Consider the following 22,378-nt stretch of genomic DNA (forward strand, 5'->3'; position numbering starts at 1 on the left):
GACAAATTTAGCACTATTAGCAGAAACAGCTACTTACATGATATTGCTTTATTACAGTGGTTATCAAAGGAGGATATAAGAATAAAATTAGATGTATTTAAATGAGAGGATTTTCAGAAACTACCAAAAGTATTTGTAACACTTCAACACATGCAGTACATTAGCACTGACTATGTTGTAATGGAATGCATATTTATATAATTTTTGTTTCTGTTTTCACTGTCCTTTTGTCTAATTCTCTTGCTTCAATTTCATTTTCATCTAATAAATATCTTCATGAAATAAAGAAGAAGCCAGTCATCACCAGTTCAAAAAATTCAATACTGACCCAAAACATATGTAGAGGGAGTCATTTTAGAAAAATGAATACTTTCTCTGTAAGTTTATTTGTCAAGAATTACAGTTCTCAAAAGCATTACACCTAAATTATGAGTTGTATTCAATATTATTTAAAGATTATAGCTGGTTTACAATCCATAATGTAGTTCATCTGGATTTTTGTTTTGTAATTATTTTTGAAGAGCTTGAGATACTGCCAAAGCATGGCGAGGGTCATGAACTTTCCACAAAGATATGACGAATAATACAGAAAAGGTCATGCATTTCAGACCAATGGCATTTAGAATGTGAGACTAGCAAAGAATCGGCCCCTTTTCTCCCTGGTCCCCCATTAGCTCATGCAGAATATTTGCAGGATCCTATTAACAGCAACTGTGACTGCTCAAATCTTCATGTGTTGATGCTGATTTCCATCTTTTGTCATTCAACACAGCTGTATGCAGCCGGAAAACAGCCTTAGCTTAAAGGAAATACCTAATTTATAGTAATCAGCAGAGGGTTCTTTAAGCAAAAGCTGTGAAGCAAAATGATTGTAAGTAAACATCAGCATCAGTTAAGAATACAGCATATTTCACACAACAGAACCCCAGCTCCTCATGTACTAAAACTGTCATTCAAGCATTTTTGAGAGCCACATATGAGAAAGCATCTACAACATTCTGTTCTGCAAGTTCAACAGCTTCCTAAGGCCACTTGACAATGAAGTAAAAACTGGAGCAAAATTTGAATTTCTCAGTTTTCAGTATATAGTTTTAGCCATAAAGTACATCTAGGTTTCAAAGTCAGAAAGGGTATGTGATTAGAAATAGGATGATAAGAAAAAAAAAAAAAAAAAAAGACAAGTGGGATGGAAGATGGAGAGCCAAAAAGATTATTTCATCATCTTGTGAAAACAAAGCAGTTTTTGAGAAGCGAGTTTTTGAGATCTTAATGCAAAATAGCATTAGTTGAGGCAGGAAAAAAGGTTGTATTTTTAATTTGGGAAAAACCTTTGAAGAACTTGGTGAAGAGCTCAAAGGAGAATTAATCTAACATGACAAAAGTTGCAAGTTATTTCTATCCCAAGGAGAAATCTTCCTTAAATGGCATTCATATGAATTTCTAAAGTGTCACATTTTAGAAACACTGCTCCAAATGCTGGGAGTAACAGATCTAATTGTAGACTACAGGTAGGCTTTTTTCAACTCTGGTTTGGAGTATCACTTTCATAACTCACAAAGACGGAATTAAAAGACAGAAAGACTAAAATGATGAGAATTATAGAAGAAAAGTTAATAGAGGATGAAAACACTGAAGTTAAAGGTGACAGCAAAGAACACATCTTCACATTACAATCAATCCATGTATGTCTTCTATAATAGGGGTAGCGGCTATGCCTTAATAATTGGACATTCATAATCAATGCCTCAGTGTTGAGAGCAATACCTCAGTATAATGGTGTCTTGAAAATAGGCAGAACTTGAGAAAAAGCTGTTTAAGTGGGGGAAATTCTTAATCAGATGTTTACCTACATTCTAGACCTAATTATACTGTTGCATAGGTAAAGATGGCTGAGTTCATCTGTGGTGTTACACATGGAAAACATGGAACGCATGACTTTCAATAGCAGGCTTAAAACATCAAGTGTTGTGTCATGAGTAATTACATGACAATTTCCCTATGTGGTACAAAAAGCAATACATCGACAAACATATCTACTCTAATGTCAATCTGCTGGCTGATGTGCTGTGCGATGAACTCGGGATTGACTTGGTAGACATATTTTAGTTCTGCAGAAAAAGATTAGAGTATTTTGTGAGTGTTCTTTTCATTTTCATAGCCCTGGGCAGTGTTAGTCAATATAAAACATGCACTGAAGTTCTGTGTACACGACTACCACAGACTATTAAGGCCTTTTTTTGTCTCACAGATATTACTCATGCAGGAAATGAAGTGCCAGAGTACATGATGAGGCAAGGCATTGCATTTTGGAACCCATTATAGTTTTCAGTATCTTTCTGAAGATATGAAAACCACATTCTCTAGTAGTACGCAGAACAATATGCAAGCTTCATTTATCTCATGCCCACAGAGTTGGTCCAAATATGTTGTACATAAAAATAACTGAAAACCTCTCTCTTTAAGAAAGAGTCAATTTAATTGTATAAATAATGCAGATGGCAAGCATGGTGATAAGTGGCACAAGTGACAATTATTCTCATAGAAATTGCCATCGGTTTATATTCTGCTGTAAATCAACTATCAACAATAGCCTGTCTCAAGGAGCATTCTACACATAAAATTCATTCAGTTAAATGTTGAACCAGGAAGTATCTAAAGTTGGTTGTGGATTTTTTCTTTATTTCATGTTATTACTGATCTGTATGGCGAATTGTGTGCCCATATGCTGATGTTACCAACAGACTGTTTTCTTCTAAAGTCGTATACTGAAATGCCAGAGCTGTTCTCAATACTTCCTGGCTCAACATTTAGTTAGATGGACTTTATGTGTAAACTGACATGTGTGGACACAGGAAAGACAGACATCTTTATTGCGCAGAAAGCGAGATTTGATTAAAAATGTACTGACCAACACCTTGGATTTCCCACATCTTAGACTGTGAGTAAATATGTTTCTTTTGTTCAAGGTACCCGAGACACGGCATTTAAGTATGGGAACCCAAGTACATTAACAAAGTGAAAAATTCTCAGTATTTTTAAAAAATTTTATTGTTATTTGTGTGTGTTAGTGTGAGTACATGCATGCTATGACATGCATGTGCCACAGCACATGTGTGGAGGTCAGAGTATTACTTTCAGGACTACGTTCTCTGCTTCCACTATGGGTTGTGGGGATTGGAGACTGAATTTAGGTCCTTAAGCTTAAGCAGCAAGACAGCAAGTTCTTTCTCCAGTGGACCATACTGTTGGCCCCAAATTATTAACAATTAATTCTCGCCCTTAGTTGAAAGTAGGAGCCTGGCATTTACATGGGTGATAAAATTAATTTATGTTTAAATTAGTACTTCATGGTAATTCTAGATGAAATGTTAGATATTTTTTCAATTCAGCATTATGTTTTTGTATTTATTTTATTAAAAACTTACTGTACATTTTGTCAAATTAAGTTTAGAAATGATATGATGGTTACCAAAGACTCACACAAACTTTATAGTACAATTTTAGAAATCCTACCATTAAAGTAAAAGGAGAAAAATTACTGTGGTTACTTCCCCCTGCAATGATGCACTGTAGTTCTCCCAACATATGGGACCAGGAAAAAAAATAAGCAGATCAGTGATGAACATACTAGGAAGAAACATACATTTTTACTTTTTCTGTTTATTGACAAATGTCTATATTGATCAATATTGAGACATGAACAAAGAAGTTTACGATAATGATGATACACGGTTGGTATATAAAAGAGAGATGAGGAGATGATGAACACTTTTTATAGGCTTCCCATACTTCAGACTCTGTACTGGTGAGTTGCTGTTCATAGCCTGTTCACCCCTAGTTCGTGGCATAACCATACTCAAAATGCAATTGTCTGACTTTATAGCGCACAAACTTGTCATTATACTTATTTTCCTTCACTTGAAAGCTTCAATCTTCTTTATTTGGACTTGCAAATTCTGACCAACCAGAATTATATCTGCTAAGCTCAACATTTAGCCTATTCTGTACTTCAGATTTTTTATAAAAAGGAAAACAGGAGCAGCATTTAAAAATGTCACAGGGAGATTTTTTTACCAGAAAAATACAATTACTGTTCTTTGCTGATCTTTCTATTGTAGAACACCATCTGACATAGCTTTTTGATCCCTTTCCTTGCAGCATAATTCTCTGCCTAAAATAAAAACCGACAACATTTACACTTAAATTTCAAATGGGATTAAGAAGGATAATTTTTTTCTAAATAGATGAGGTAGAAGTTGGTTCTATCAAAAGGTTACTGAGCACTTGTCACCCAAAATGTAGTATGCTAATTACTACAGGGGCTAGAGGTTTTATTTAATATTTTATTATTTATTTTAGGTATATGAGTATATTGCCCACATGTGTGTAGTGCACTTGTGTGTCATGAAATGCCCTTGGAGGTCAGAAGAGGGCACTAAATTCTCTTGGAACTGGAGTTACACACAATTGTTAGCTGCCATGTGGGTGCTGGGAACCAAACCTGTGTCTTCTTCAAGAGCTAGCCGGTGCTCTTAAATGCTGAGTCATCTCTCCAGCCTCACAAAGTTGTTTTTAATCTAGCAATAATCTTAGAATTAAGTCTGCATGGTTCTCCAATGGTATTAATTTTGTAACGTGACCACCCCCCAAACTCTTCTTGATAATCAAATTTGCATATGGGTTCAATTGCTTCCTCTGAATTTAAACCTTAGATTCCTTCTTCAAAATCACTCCTCTTTCTAAAATCCTGTATCAACGTAGTAAGGTACATTTGGATTTCTGCAACTAATCTATTCAAAATCCTAATGAAAATTCAGCATGTTTCTCGCTTTCACTACCTTCGACTCATTCTTTCAAAGTCATTGTATTTTGTGATGATATTCATTATTATACATTAATTTTTTTGTTCTCCATCAATGCATACTTTATGGACAACTTTATTTTTGGAACTTTACCATACTATTAATCAACTAAGTTATTTATATTTGAAGCATTAAATTGGAGAAAATTGAGTTTCCTTGTTTTAAAAAAGATACTTTCAAGTAAATATATTTCAGAACAGGGGCTAACCATAACTTAAAATTGTAGCATGAGCATTATGAAGTTAAGGAAAAGTTCATACAATATCAGCATTCCCAATGAACACACTGAAAGTTAGAAAATGTATTAACACATAAGCCAATTTAACATTTAGATTTTTTTGAAATGGCAAGTACTTGTACACATATCCTAGCAAATTACTTATGATTCATAAGTTATAATCATAGGTGTACACTGATTTGAAGTTATTTGAAAAATAATTTTGAACTACAGTTATGTTATTTAAAGCTAGAAGCAAATTGTAATTGTAAATATAAAATGTTATGCATATAGTCCTATAATCTTGGTTTAATAAAACAAGTTCCTATTTCCAAAGAAAAATTATCTTGGGACACTTTAGGTTAGGAAGGTACATTGTCATAATTCTTTTATATCACATACTAGCAGAACAATGTTTTATGTAACTAGATAAATTTTATCTAATTACAACATTTTGAACATAATATTTTATCATGAGAGATCCAAATAATCTTTAAGGACTGTTTTCTACTAGTGTCTTATAAATTTAGAAACAAATTATTGATTAGTTTATAGATTAAACTCCTACTCAGAATTCAGATTAAATTAATTGTGAGGTTAATTACATTCAAGATTTCATTGCTCATTTTAGTTAATACATACAATGGAGGAGACTAGCTTAAAAGTGCTAAAAAAAATAAAAGAAAGAAAGAAAAAAAGAAAAAGAATAGAAGTAAAACAACCTTTGGGAGAGCTTTGTCCTGCAGCTCAGTAACACAATATCAAGAGCTTGGTTCGTTGTATCTGCGGATGGACAGTTGCTTTCAAATAGGAGAGGCCCCTGTGAACTCCTCCCACACACCACCCTGGCTAAGCTGGCACTATCTTCACTACCTTCGCTTTTAAATGAACATTAAGTAGCTACACTGATTTTTGCATCACTATTACTGTTCTTAATGATACGTGATTGCCACCTCCCTTACAATTACGGCCACAAGCTCCCCAGAAGTTTCCATTAGAAACCATGGTAAATTTCCAGCATACAGAACAGATACAGATGAGACAAGAAAGTCATGGAGCCAGGTTCCTTTACCTTCCTACCTGCATCGATACATAGATTGTGCCATTGACTGTGGGTGCCAAAATGCTGGTTGGGGTGGAGGTGTAGGAAAGTGGGAAGGGAGAAAGTGAATTGATTTATTGTCCCACGCTGCCTTCTCTTCTGCTAAAGCCCACTCCCAACCTGGGGCTCCGGGAAGCAGGTGTCAGGGACCACAGGCATCACAATAGAAGGGGGGTGGCCCTGCCCCAACAGCTCCAGCAACAAGCAGACACCCTTTTCCCCATGACCCCAAAAGAAGCTTCCAAACTCTGGAATTAGGCTTGCTCAGGACTAACTTATGACAGGCTACTAGGACCGCCAGAGGCTGGGGTCCTTCACAACTTAGCAACCCAACGGTAGCGATTTTCCATCCAGATCAGCTCAAACGCGGAGGATTGCAGCGGCAGTCCCCTGAGGGAAGGCAGCTCTGTACGCGAATGCGCTGATCTCCAAGCAGGGCCTCTACTTGGCCTCAGATTCCCACGCCGCCTCCAGGGGCGCCTTGGTTCTCTTAAGAGGCTTCATCGGTTCGGAAGCCTATGATCAGCCATCTGGACTTAGAATAAAGGCTTCCCATCCTCTCTCTATTGGCTGAAGTCATCTGCAGCCCTCCAAAGTGCTCTAGTGGGCGCCATCCTCATAGACAACTGTCCATTTGAAGCATAAAACAACTCACGCCGTGCATAGTAAATATCTCAGAGCTATCAAAAAATATATAAGAAAAAGTTTTATCGTGGAGAATGGTGTTCTAGCTACTGATATTTAAGAATAAAACTGGTTTCCCCTTATTGCTGCATTTCACTGTGTGATCCAAATCTAAAGGATTTAGCCCCGTTTTATGAAGCAAGCTATGCAAGATGCCTTATACTGGCAAAAATCATTTAGTATACACGTGGGCACGGTAGGAACCATCTCCAGTTTATGAAACCACTACAATAGATGATACAGTTTCTGATCTTGTGTTGACAGTTAATTATTAGACAAGTTTTTACAAACTGTGCTTGCAATTCAAGTAGTGCCAGACAAATGTGCAGAATCCTAAGGTGTGTTGGGGGTTTGGAACAGTGCAATATCTTCTCTTCTCAGACTCTCTGTCATGCTGCTGATAAACTAACCTCCAAATCCCAAAGGCATAATATAAGTCAGGAGAAATTTTAGACATTATGTACATGATTTGATTTTAATCAACAGCATGTTTAATGTGCTGTAGAAATGTATAAGAAAATTTTGAAGGCTGTTGGTCTGGATAAAAGAAAGGCTGCATTTCATTGACGTTCACAACATTGTTTTGATAGACTGGATTAAAGATATTGCAACTAACTCATGTTTTATCTATTTTCCTTTTTAAGTTGCATATGTTTCTACTGGACAGAACTTTCTACTGTAACTCTTGTCACTCCTGTATTAGTGACTTTTCTGTTACTGTGATAGAAACACCATGACCAAGGGAACTTATAAAAGGAAAAGTTTATTTAGCTGAGGGTTCCGAAGGGGCAAGAGTTCATCTAACAGGGAGTCATGGCAGCGGAGGTGGCTAGAGTAGGAGCAGAAACTTATCTCTCACCATCAAGCAGGCACAGGAAGCAGAGCAGGACTGGAGATCCTGCAAGGCTCACAAACTCTCTAAGCCCACCCTGAGTGACATGCTTCCTCCAGCATAGCCACACCTTCTAAGACTTCTCAAAACAGTGTCACCAACTAGGGACAAAATGTCCAAATACTTGGAGACTATGGGGGACATTCTCATTCAAACCACCACACCCTTTATCTTTCTTAAAGCTCTGTCTGAAATGGATTTTTTTAAAATCAGATACTTATATGACTTGGTTTTGATTTTCTAAAATGCCCTCTGTAACAACACAGTTTATGTTGACCATAGAAATCACAGTTCAGAGAAAATCACCCAGACCTCAAGAGGCAGGGAATATGTAACCAAGTTGTTTATGTACCTATGAAATCTCAAGAATTATACAAGCATGAACATAGAAATTATGCTTGAAAAATAAAACTGAACAACCTATTAATAACCTTCCCCATACACAGAACACAGAGTTGCGAGATTTTTTTGAGCTTTCTATATAAAATATCTCATCCATTAGCATACGTGTGCATGCACTCTCTTCTTCCTCTACCTAGCACATGCTGTCATTAATGATGGTATGCCAGAATTCTGCTAAGAATATTTCATGCTAATTATCATAGTATTTTAATAATATATAATTATCATGTCCTCATTTACTGTTTTTTTTTTTTTTTGGTTTGGTTTGGTTATTTTTGGTCCTGGAAATTGACCCTATGACCTTGGGAATTTAGTTCCCTTAAAGTCCTTTGTTTCACTTCATGTTCTGCTACTGAGCTCTCTCCCCAGCCCTACCCCATGTTTAAAATGAGGAGGAAGATTAAGATTTACAGAGACACATAACATATTCAGGCAAGGATGCCAATGGGTTACAGAGCCAAATTCCAAATTTGTTCATGTAGAAAAATATTTATACACTATTCATATTTTTCCATTAATATGTGGCTGTAGCAATATACAATATGAAATTTTGTAAGTTATAATTTCCTATGAATGAGTAAAGTACATATTGAGAATAGCAGTGTCATTACCCAGAGAAAACTGAGATTAGTATTTGGACACACTTTCTGCTTTTTTTTTCTATCTAGTTTTTAAATGTGTATTACAATTTGTATTACCTTTTTCACATCCCATTTTCATATGCCACCAGTATGTCTTTGAACATTTGACTTTCAATAAAATCATGAGGGCCCATAAGATTGATGTATCATAAGTAATTTTTCAAATTCCTTATTCATTGTTATTGTCTTTGTTTCTCCATTGCTGTGACAAAACACTCTGGCCACTACCAGCTTAGGGAGGAAAGGGTTTATTCAGCTTACATTTTCTAGGTCACAGTTCATTAGGGAGCCCAAGGTAGGAACTCAGGACAGGAACCTAGAGGAGCTGGAGCACAGGCCATGGAGGATCATTGCTTACTGACTTGCTCCCTGTTCCCTGCTCAGCCTGCCTTCTTATACAACACAGCCCCACCTGCCCAGGGTGATACCACCCACAGAGGGCTGGGCTCTCCCACATCACTCATTAAGAAGATGTCCCACAGACATGGCCACAGGCCAGTCCAATAGGGGCAATTCCCCAGTTGAGGCTCCCTCAACCCAGGTGTGTCAAGTTGACACTAAAGCTATCCAGCACAGTTATGTTTACTTTTTCATTGGGATAAATAATGCCTAATGTATATTTATAATTGTTTGGTCTATATGGCATTATTTCTATTATATTTCATCCAGCCTAGCTAATTTAAAAATGTTACAACAGTATCTTCAATTGTTTGGAATACTGTTTTTTTTTGCCATATGAATAATAGTGTTTCTAATTCAATAAAGACTTTATGTCTGTGTAACACACAGAGCACTGTTCACAAGAATATCATATATTGATATATGAAAGATATTTTATTGAATAAAAGAAATATTAATTACCCTGATGATTTAGAGTGAACAAAAGAATGCTCAAGGTGGGGAGAAAATTAAAGTCTATCTGAAATACATCAGTGCTGGTGATGGTGGACAGAGGGGGACAAGAAGGAATGTGTCAACCACAAGAGAAGAAAAGGACCCAAGATTGTACCCTTTCTTTGTGAGTGCCTATACCTATTCTCTTTTGCTTTTTACTTTTTTTCAATGTGGATTTAATTTCTCCTGTTGGAATTTTAATTCCCCTCTACAGTTCCTTATAGGTTAATAATATCCTTCCTCCCTTTATTTTAGCCCTTCTTCACCAATGTCTTGGCACCTCATCATGTTTTCTCATATGGTAACAATTATATCTTTAAATTCTTAGCTTTAGAACATAAATTAGTGGATTCTTTTGAAGAAGACAATTTTTTCTTTTCAGATTTGAGTAATAAGATTTGCAGCATGACTTGCTTTTCTCTTGTTATCCTTTTTTCTTTCCCAAGTGAGTCTTTGGGTTTATTGTATTTATTATAATTTTCTCTTTGTTAATTTCTGAGCCAAGGGTAGTATGCCTGCTGGCCAGTAGGGAGGATTATAGCATTCTTTTGTATGCAAATCTCCAGGTCCTTTTGAATTTCTGGATTGGATGAGTTACAAGTCTAATTCTTAACACGAAGCCTTAGCATTCTTCAAGTGGCTCTTGGATACCAAAGGATTTTTGAAAATCTAACATCTACCCTTGTTGAAATTTCTTTGTTTTCCTAAAACCCAGGAGGTGCGGCACACTCCATTCCTCATAAGCATGACTGTCAGCCCTCATCACATCCTCCTTGCCAACCATTACTGTGCAACTACAGTGTGCTCTCACAGTCTAATTGCTGCTCTGACATTTTCTGGAAACATCTTTAAAGAAAAGTAAAATAGTGGAGAGCTTGAGACAGTGACTTCAGTGCTTAAAATGATTGCCCACAGGGAGGACTAAAAATAGCTACCCTCCTCTGAAGTCTGAGAATTACAGGTAAAGTAAAATGATAAGGAGGAAAGCTTAAGAAAGACTACCGGGAACCAAATAAGAGTTAAAGTACTGTGAGCCCCGCTGCTCTCAAATAAGCAGTCACCTTAGGCTTCTTTGTCTCTCTTTGCTGACTTCAATTTTAGCAACAGTCTTCCTAAACCAACAGTCTACCACCCTTGATAGCTGATCACCCTGGGCTATCTTCACCAAGATTCCTGTTTGGTTAATATGGAAAGACTCCTCTTACTACTTGTGGTGGATTGCTTCAGTTGTCAACGTGACACCTGGAAAGAGAGAATCTGAATTGGGGAATCTCCCCTAGGAGGTTAGCTTGTGAATGTATCTGTGATATGTTTTCTTGATTGTTGAATGATGTTGGAGGGCCTCCCCAGTGTGGGTGGTGCCACCCCTGGGCAGGTCCTGGGTTGTATAAAAAAGCAGATTGATCACTGGCAACCCAGTTAGTATCATTCCTCTGTGGCCTGTACTTCAGCTCCTGTCTCCAGGTTCCTGCCCTGAGCTCCTGCCCTGGTTCTCCTCCATGATAAACTATAAGCTATAAGGTGAAATAAACCCTTTCCTCCCCAAGTTGGTTTTGGCCCATGATCTAGCACAGCAGCAGGAATTAGGACACCTCTTATGACCCTTTTGTTAAGTTTCCATCTAAAAACTCTTTCACCCTGCTCTTTAGCTATAAATTTCAAGCTGCCTTTTGTATTTAGAACTAAATCCCATCTTTCACCTCTATTGTAAGCCTCCATAGCAATCATCTTAAATAAAATCTTTATTGTTTTAACAAGTATCAAGATATTTTTTTCTTTAGTACACTTTATAACTACTTTTCTATAACCTAAGAAATATCCTAATTTCCAAATCCTAATCCAATAATAAAACTAAGCACATAATTATAATACAACCCATCAATTATAGTCTTTGGATTTTATCTAAAGGAATAACAAATTTGGGTTCACATAAAAACATGTGCAAGAGTATAACCCAGCATAGACTGGGAAAATGAACAGCAGACCCCAATCTTATCCCAAGGAATATTGACAACTGATTACCCCTAGATGAGGAACAGCTGACCCTCCTAAAACAAAGACCTCTAGATAGGCTGACTAGATTCACCAGAAGGGCAAGTAGTGGGGAATGGCTGGGGGTGCTAACAACACCGCAGACAGTAGCAGGGATATCAGAGTATAAGGGCTCTAGTGGGGGGAGGGAGGCTATGGGAAGGTGCCATCTGGGAAGTGGGTATAAAAGTAAATAAAAATAAAAAGTAAAAAAGTTTTAAACCTTGTAGCAAAATCTCTAAATACAATGTAATAATTTGTTATATGTATCTATTTTACTGGGCTAAGGCAGTCTCATTAAGGTTGTTTCCATATAAGATTAGCATTTAAATAATTAGACCCAGCAAGGATTTGCCCTCATCAATGCTGCACTACCTATCCATCCATCCATCCATCCATCCATCCATCCATCCAGTACCTGACTAGAACAAAAGACAAAGTTGGGAGGAGTGAATGTTCTCTCTTTGGCATAGCACATCCATCTTTTACATTAGAATTTTGGAGCTCTTGACTCTTGGGTCATCGGATTCTGAGACTTTTATAGCCACCTCAGATTCACTGCTGGTTCCCAGGCATTTGAACTCAAATTTAGAGTTACTCCATCAGCTCTTCTGTTCCTTAGACCTTCAGACTGTCTGGATTACACCACTAGCTTTTGTTTTTTTGGCTTACAAATGGCATATTATAGAACTTCTTGAATGAGGTAATCTGTGAACCAATTCCTAATCCTTCTAGCTCTCTACATCTATTTGTGCATCTATCTGTCAGCTGTCTATCACCTCCAGTCTGGTTGTTTCTCTGGAGATCCATGACTAGGACACATCACAATATCTTTCAATGAATGAATTGTGTCATAATTTGTGATACTTCTACATCATAAAACATTATTCAAATATTTAAAAGGTACATACTTTTGATAGAAAAAAATGCAGTTGAGACTAGCTGCCTCATGTGTCTGTTGCTGTGCCTTCTGGCCAGGACCCTTAAACTAAATAAACCCAAATGAACCCTTCCTTCCTTAAGTTGCTTTTGTCAGTATTTTTCTTTTATTTTAGTTGATATTTTTATTTTATTTTATAAGCTGTTTTGCTCCATAAACTTAATTTGCAGATAGTCTCACAATTCTGAAAACAGCATTTAAACTCATTAGAAAAATAACATATGGAATGCTTCAAGGTTATAGAGTTATTATTTATAACAGTATATATCCTGTTTTGACCCTGGGAATTAAACAAGGTCTTATGCATGGTGAGCTCTACCACTCAGTTGTATTCTCAATGCTTTAATTTTTATTTTTCACTTGAAGACAGGATCTTGTTAAGCTGCCACAGCTGGCCTCAAATGCCCTCTGTAGACCAGCCAAGCCTTAAATTTGGGATCCTCTTGCCTCAGCCTCCTGAAGAGTAGCTAGAATTATGGGCCTGCCCCACTAGACTAGGCTGCCATGACATATCTTATTTCTCGTACTAGGACAATTACAACAGAATATTTAAATCCTATTACTTCAAATTATAATTTCTCTTACGTATTTTATCAGGTACAGTTCCAGGAACACAGTATTGGTTAAAACATTACAATTTCATAGTATCTTACTATAATTGACCTATGTTTCTGTGCATGTTTACATTTTGTAATAGTTAAATAAAGCCAATTAATAACTCCATCATATTACCTACTTACTGATTGTGTAGTGCAAATATTTAAAGTATGCTCTTCACCAGTTTTGAAATACATATTAACTGTAATCATGCTCTATACCTTAGCTTATTCATCTTCTTTGGTTGAATTTTTGTTTTCTTTGTCTGGCTCCCCATTCTCCATTCCTCCAAGCTTCTCCATAGCCTCTGATACCCACTAATCTAGGAATTACTTCTGTGAGTTAGACTCTTTTTAGATGCTTTATATAACTGAAATCATGTAGCACTTTCTTTTCTGTGGTTGGTTTATTTGAATTAACACAATACTTAACAGGCTCATTTTTATCAAAGGTATGGGGGAAATGGAATTCTTGGGAATATAAAATGTACACTGTTAGGAATAGAAATTGGCACAGCTATTACAAAATACAATATGAAATTTCCTTTAAAACATAAAAGTAGAAAATAAAAGTAGAAGTGGAATTACCACATAATCCAGCAATCCAGCTTCTGGGTATATACCACAAGGAATTGAAACCAGTATGTTGAGGAGGTCCGGCATTACAATTTCATTAGAAGTTTTTTTTTTTTTTTTTTTTTAATCTGGAAGTTCTGATGCCAAAATAAGTGTCTATATTAGATAATTTTGGCAATAATAGAATGTTCTGGAAAATGATTTGAAGTAATAAATGCATTGTGGCAAAACCAACTGGTGAAAGAGGAACTAATTTTAAGCACACTTCTGATATTAATAGTTGCTTAAGGTGAAAATAATATGCAATTCAGATAGGACGATATACATCAACAGCCAGCGGTAGGGGATGTAAATTTTCATTTAAGATTTCTTTCTGATTAGTAGTTGTCCTCGGATGCTACAGATCTTAATTCACCTCTTTTGTAAAATGATGGCATTGTAGCAAATTGTTTTTATGGTTCTTTGTGCTTCCATACTTAGAATTAAGGACAAATATAAACAAACAGAAAGTCCATGTTGGCCTTGAGAGGCACTGATCACTTGGAGCAAGCTTCCCTGAGTTATAGCAGCTGTGACATTAAGGTTGGTTTGCCTTTCTGTCGTAGATTGGACCTCTGTGTTGTCACTGAATGGCTTTCTCTGTCAGACTGAAACACACATTGTGTTCTACACAATCTTCACCATTTTTCTGAAGTAAGAACTTATGTTACTTATCTTGAATCACTTGAACATCCTTGCAGCACCTGGATGGGGAGGTGACAAGATTAAATTTCACTTAAAGGAAAAACTGATTGTTAATTTTAAAGATATGGCAAACTTAATATTTCATCATGCTTTAATATAATCAAGCCTATATGCAGAGAGATGTTGACAGCTGATTTGTTAATCTACAACAAAGTATTTTAATTAAACAATTACCTTAAAATTAATCAAACTTAAATTTAATTTATTTAAATTCCATCTCTTTTTCTAGGGAATAACTAAGATAATCAGAATCGAATAAGTAAGTTTTGATTTGAGTTTCATTCAAATAAAATCAAGAATAATCCTCTCAAAGTTTTCCTAACAGTATAGTAATTAAGTCAAACAATAGTAATGACAGAAATCAAACTTTCTAAAATATGGTAATATATAAGGTTGTTTTAATTAGAAGGTCTAAATACTAAACCAGGATTTATATTGGTAAAAAAATCATAACTTAAAAATGGAATAATTTCACCAAAAACACTTTGGGGCTTGATTTTATGTTAAATAGAAATATATATAGTGTTCGCAGTATTGGTGATTAGAACTGTCACAGTTTTAATTTCCCAATGTGAAGGGGCTAGGATGCCAGAACAGAACTTTCTACTACTTCAGAGAATAAGAACCTCATAGGAATTGGATAAGAAACATTCTTGATGGATACAATTTCCAAAATTTTGATATCCAAGATCTGTCACAGTAATAGCAAACTATGAATCATTGTGCATCTCATCAACTTAAGTAAACAAAAAGTAGCAAGTGACAAATGCCATAGTGACCATAAAGATTTAGAATAGGATGAAATTCCACCTCTAGTGAAATGAATGGTCTTAGACTATGTCATATTAAGCTGTCTTTTAGTGAATTGGGATGTCTCAGACCATCAAATTGAGATTTCAGGGCAGAACGTGGGAGGTTATCAAGAAACAGAATAGTGGGGCTGCAGAGATGGCTCAGCAGTTAAGAACATTGGCTGGTCTTGCAAAAGACCCAGGTTCAGTTCCTAGTATCCACATGGCAGCTAATAAGTCTATAACTCCAGTTCGAGGGAATCTGACACCCTCTTCTGACCTCTGTGGGCACTGCACAACATGGGTGCACTTACATACATTCAGGCAATAAAAACAAAATAGTCCCTAAGCAGTCTCCAAAATAATTATGCTACTGACACTGTATAAAGAATGAAAAAAGTCTTTGAAAAGCTGGTTGGTCTGACAAATGTAGGCCACCAGCCTGCAGTGATAAAAAGGGCAAAACTACTATTTTTTTTTTATTAGTTGCATAGATAAGTTTGTGTATGATGATAGCCCCCTACAAAATAGCACTCTCCTGTGGGTCTCGGTCTCAGTCACAAAGTCTGTGAGAGAAGCAGATACTCCTTTGATGCCTGGTATCTACCAACAACATCTTCCTTCTCTTGTGTATTCTCTGTGCTTTTAGTGCTCACTATCCTGTCAGATACTCTGAGAAGTGACTGGTATATAACTTCTGTATCCTTGTATTTTGTATTCTGTTATTGAAGCTATTGAAAATACTCTGGCTTTTTTACAGTAATGGTACATGATAACCTTATATGTTGTTTCCCTTCTAATTTAGTGACAGTAACCTTTGGATCAGTACCAGAGCTCTCATCTAGTGTTGTAGAACCTGCCACACTGGAGAAATTACCTAGAAGGATATTGATCAGCAATTATCGTGAGCATATGAACATGTACTTTTCAATATGAAGTATGGCCTTTGAGGACTACAGATAAAAGTATTCCATTGTAAAACATAATGCCAGCCATAATAGGATAATGATATTACCACCACTGCCATCAAAAGATATCCATTCCTTAATCTCTAGAACCTATTCATTTTAGCTTATGTGTTAAAAATGGACTTTGTGCATAGTATCTTAGATAAGACCTTAGCTGTACCATCTTGCTCTGACACAAGAGGGAAACAGAGGAGACTTGACACAGAAAAGGATGCAGTCATGCGATCATTGGAGTAGAGGTTGGAATGGTGCTATGAGCCGTGGAATGCTGGCAACACTACTAGAACCCGAAAGAGGAAAGAAAAACATTCTTTTCCAGATCTTCACACCCAGGGGGTGTGGTTCTGGTACCTTGATGTCAGCCCAGTGGTATTGATTTTGAATGCTAGTCTGTGAAACAATAAATTCATGTTCTAAGCCACTCAGTTTAGTACAGTAGCCACAAGAAACAAATACACTAATATAAATCTGTTTCTAATGTAAAGGATTGTGGAAATAGCTAATGTCAAACTTGTGTATCACAAATTTAGGCAGTTTGCTGGTTTTCTGATGACATGGATTATCATATTATGACAGAAAGAGCAAAAAGAAGTTAATAACTTTAAAATATGCTTTTCATAGATTATTTCATGTTTAATATCCTCATATAATTCTAGTATATAGATATACCATAGTTCATAGTTCACTAAACCTTCTCTGAATTTTATTTTTAGCTTTTCACTATTGAAAACTTATCATCGAAAGATATTTCCCAGAGCTAGAGAGATGAATAAGGTGTTAAGAGCACTGGCTTTCTTGCAGAGGACATGGATGCAATTCCTAATACCCACATGAAGGCTAACAACCATCTGTAACTACAATTCCAGGGGATCTGGCACCCTCTTCTGACCTCTGTGGGCATTGCATGACACAGGTGCACTTACATACATGTAGGCATTACACTCATACTCATAAAAATAAAATAATAAAAATAAAAGAGATTTTCCTTAGATAAATCTTTGTCACTATCTAACGTTATTTCCAAAGGCAAATCCCTAAGAGAGGAGTTAGTCAAGGTGAGTGCACATTTTAAAATTTTTATTATGTCTTGGCCAATTATCTTCTAGACACATTCGACTGAACTGTTTCCCCAGAAATGTGTGCAAGTGCCCACTTCTCAAAGAACAAAGTCCATGCACTTATAAACAGATTAATTTGCCATTTGAAATGGTGTCACTTGATTTTGGAGTGAAGTATTGAATTCTTATTATTACTAGGCTCTTTTTTCACGTGTCAGTCCACTACATTTTACTCTTTTTCACTCATGTCTCCGTGCCCTTTTGCTTAAAAGAAAAATCTGAGAAACAAGCATTGCTGCATATAACTTAATTTTTGAAAAATACATTTAAAAAAATAATGTCCTTTCATTTTTCAAAACAGAAGGAAACAAGTTTCTTAGGGAGTAGGATTAGAAAGTCACTTTCCTACCCTAATAAGGTTTATTATCATTAAGAACACTAACAAATACAGAATGTAACTTGGAAAATGACAAGTTTAAATTATGGTTTTCTCCAAGATACAAAGATTTTATTTCTGTTCTTAGAATGGTAGTGCCAGACAGGAGATCAATATTTCTTAAGTGGTCTTACTGTTTCTGCTTCCCCCTCTGTAACTCATTCCTCCTCAGTATTTAGACACAATCAGGTTGCTATTTATTATAGAAACAGCAGCTGTGGCTCTTTGGCTGATATTTTCAAAGTTTCATTATTTAAAAAAAGAATATAGTTCTTTAGATTTTCACATTTTATTAATTAATATTTCTCAAAAGAAAAATGAATTTGAAGACATACATAATAAATTCCCATGAGTTAATCATCCTTTTTGTATAAAACTATGAGAACGGAACCATTATTTCTGGAGTTGATAATAGATCCACAAAATAGCCTGAGTTTATTATGTGACTATTTTATAAAAATAAAAAGTCAAAACTTTTGATAAAAGGATAAAAACTTCTATCATTTATCTTGTAGACTTTCTTTCTGTCATCTCTTAAAAAACCCCATCCCGGCTGATTATTATGATCCTCCATATTCTTTCCTGTCTTCTCCTTCAAAATTTTCTGACATAAGTTTCAATGCCTATCAACAATCCTCTTCTTGTGAAAAGAAGCTGCCCCATCCAATCCAAGAACCTAACCATCTGAACTCTCAAGTCAGTTCCCAACTTCAATACAGAGTTTCCCTTAAATATCCCTATCTCCCACCAAGCTCCACTCAGACTGTTGTTACATCTGTACTCCACATTTTGTATGGTCAGATATTTACCTTCTGGGATTATGTCTTTCAAGATGGTCTGCACTTAAGAGGAAGACTCCCTGATTCATAATTTCAATCTGGTTGTCCTTCATTGAGTAAAATCTGGCTTTTTCCTTACCACTCTCACTTTTATTCATTCCTATCTAACTTCATTTTTAGTGGACTGAAGATAGTTAACTGGATACAGGAGCGCAACTGTCTTCTGTCTGTTTCCTCTTTATTCTCTTTTTAGAATACCTTTTTTTTCTGTCTTTTTTGAGACAGGGTCTACCTGTAGCACCAGCTGTCCTGGAACTCACTATGTAGACCAGGCTGGCCTTGAACACACAGAGATCCGCCTGCCTCTGCCTCCCAGTGCTGGGTTTAAAGGTGTGCTCCATCATGCCCGGTTGGGAGATAGACTTCACCGAGGTAAAGCCAGGAAAGTATGAGTACAAGTATTTGCTAGTCATGGTGGATATCTTTTCAGGATGGGTAGAGGCTTTCCCAAACAAACATGAGACTAGCCAGATGGTAGCAAAGAAACTAATAGAGGAGATAGTCCCCAGATATGGGATTCCTGAGGCTATAGGTTCTGATAATGGTCCGGCTTTCATTAGCAAAGTCCTTCAGGGACTAGCCCAAGCTTTGGGAACAGATTGGAAGTTACTTTGTGCATATAACCCACAAAGCTCTGGGCAGGTAGAAAAAATGAATCGGACATTAAAGGAGACCCTTTCTAAATTGGTAATAGAGACTGGCAGTGACTGGGTGACCCTCCTCCCCTTAGCCATTTTCCGTGTTCGGAACTCCCCCTATGTGCATGGTCTAACCCCCTTTGAGACAATGTATGGGTCCCCTACACCAATAACCCAGCGAGCGCAGCCCCCGGGTGAAGAGAAGTCAGCCCCCGACTATTTAAATGTGTTGCAAGCCCTAGCCAAGGTATATGGGGGTGCAGGGATCTTGGAGCGCCAGCTGTTGGGCGTGGCACCGGTCTCCTGAGCGCACCTGGGGTGCGGCAGGTCCCGCACCGCGTCATGGTGGGTCTCTGCTACCGGGGCTGGCCTGGTCGGGTTCCATCCCAATCCACCGTGCACTCTCTCTCTAAGTTCGGGACCCGTCAGCTGCCGGGTCACGAAGGGAGGTGCAGGATGGCGAAAGCTGGATTTCTGTGAGTTGGTTTACGAAGAGACAGCTCTCTCCAGAGAGGCAGGATCACACACAGAACTCAGCTCAGTCAGTGGTACAGGCCCTTTATTCAGTGACTTAGCTCGGCTCCAAGCCTTAGTGATCCAGCTCCGATTATTGAGGGAAAACCAGGATACTTTATACTGTGGGGGTAGTGGTAAAAGCCTTAGCTGATAGGTACTTTTAGGATGCCTCATTTACATGTGGAAGTGGGCTCCTGCCAGACTGTCTGAAAATCACACAGGAAAAGCTGGCAGTTCCAGAGCCAGAGGCCATGGCTACTTCAAAAGATGAGTCAGGAAGATGCCGGGAAGGCACTCTGCTGATAAAAGGAGTCTCTGAATATGAAGCCGAGCCCATAGGCTATCCAGTCATGGAGAGACTGCTACTTTACACAACAGGGGTCCCCAACAAAGGTACAGCAAGAAATTTGGCCCCTGATCAGAGCATATCACGAGGGTGAGAGAATTCCGGCCATGGAACATGGCATAGTCCTAGGAGACATGGTCTGGGTGAAAAGCCACAAGGTAAAGACTCTTGAACCCAGATGGAAGGAGCCTTATATTGTACTGTTTACCACTCCCGCTGCCCTTAAGGTTGACGGCATCACTCCCTGGGTCCACCACACCCACGTTTGGAAGGCCTTGCCTCTCTGGGACCCGGAATCCTGTGTGAAGGAGTGGGAGGTGCAGCCAAATCCTGCTAATCCCTTAAAGCTACATCTGAGCCGGACATGAAGGGATTCCTGCTGATAAGCTCACTGTTATGGACCCTCCAGGGAACAGTGGTGTCAGCGGAAGCTCAGAGCATCAACCCCCACCAACCGGTACATCAGACATGGATCCTGCAAAGTGGCGACGCCTATGAGGAATGGAACCGCACCTCCCATACAGCCCCATTGTGGACATGGTGGCCAGATCTGTATGTTGACTTAGAACTTGTACTGGGGCATTTTTTTAACTAAAAACACCCGGAACAATATCATATGAAAAAACGGGCTTTGATTGACTCATCATCCACACTCCCTCAACCGCCAAGCTTTGAGGGCAAATGGGTTCTTTGCTTGCCCAGGTTTCCAGACAGGTTGGTGGAGGCTCAATTGTGGGGGTGCTGATAGACTCTACTGTGCTGAATGGAATTGTGTGGAAGTTAATGATGGGCAGTGGAGATGGGAGGTTTCCCCTGACCTGATTGATATGAGGTTTACTTCTCCATACAACCAATGGACAGTATCTCCACTGGCCAACCAGGTTAAAATCACTTTTACCTCAAAGGGAAAACATGATAAAAGGTGGATAGATGGGCTGACATGGGGCCTGATGCCCTACCAGACGCCATGGAGGGGGGTCCTGTTCCAGATCTACCTCCAGGTCGAGGCAGTGGTTAGGTTGCCGGTAGGACCTAACCCAGGGTTAAATACCCCTCGTCTGAGGCCCCGACCTCCCCCGCCTGGGTCTCCTAGGCCCACCTCCAAGCCATCAGGCACCACAACGACATCAGCAGCCCCAGCCACGGAAAGGCCGGGGACGGCTGCGAAACCACAGACTTCCAGCAACCCTATGTGGGAGATGGTGCCAGTTGTAGTAGAAACCCTTAATCATACCACTCCCTCTCTTACTGACCCATGTCGGTTGTGCTACTCAGGATCCCCACCCTTTTATGAGGCTATCGGGATAAATAGTTCCTATACTCTGAACAACTCTCATCCCACCTATTGGGATGGGAGACCATGAGGACTTACTCTTGCCCAGGTCTCGGCCTCTGGCATGTGTGTAGGCACAGTCCCAACATCCCAAAGCCAGTTATGCTCCTCATGCAATAACACCCATGGGAGCAAGGGAAGTGGATTATACCCACCTCGGGCTGCTGGCTCTGTTCAAAAATGGGCCTCACCCCAGCCCTATCCACCTCTGTATTTAATACTAATAATGAATTTTGTGTACTTGTGGCCATTCTGCCCTGTCTTTCATACCACTCTCATGAATCCCTCCTCTTATTGGGAGGAAAAACAGAGTCCACTCCAAAAGAAAAGGGAGCCCATTACTGCCTTAATCATCAGAACTTTCTTCTCCGTGGGGATAGCTGGAGCAGGGATAGGAATCGCAGCCCTAGTAATGCGAGAGCAAGGGCTCATGGCCCTAAGGCTAGCAATCGACAGGGACTTGGAACAGCTCCGGGAGACGATGTCGGACCTGGAGCAATCTCTCACTTCCTTATCAGAGGTGGTGCTACAAAACAGAAGGGGCTTGGATCTCCTATTTTTAAAGTAGGGCGGGCTATGCGTAGCTTTAAAAGAAGAATGCTGTTTCTATGTAGACAAGACAGGGGCAGTCAGGGAATCTTTGACCAAGTTAAAAAAGGACCTGGAGAGGAGGCGCAAGGAGTATGAAAGTAATGAAAGCTGGTTTGAGTCTTGGTTTATGCATAGACCATGGTTTACAACTCTCTTCTCAGCTGTTGCAGGACCTCTAATCATCCTACTGCTATTAGTCATAATTGGTCCCTGCATAATAAATAGGCTACTAAGGTTTGTTCAGAAAAAAATCGATACTGTCCATCTCTTGGTCCTTCGTC

This window comes from Nannospalax galili, unplaced genomic scaffold (genome assembly GCF_000622305.1).
Source record: "Nannospalax galili isolate Female #2095 unplaced genomic scaffold, S.galili_v1.0 scaffold281, whole genome shotgun sequence".
Taxonomy (NCBI): Eukaryota; Metazoa; Chordata; class Mammalia; order Rodentia; family Spalacidae; genus Nannospalax; species Nannospalax galili.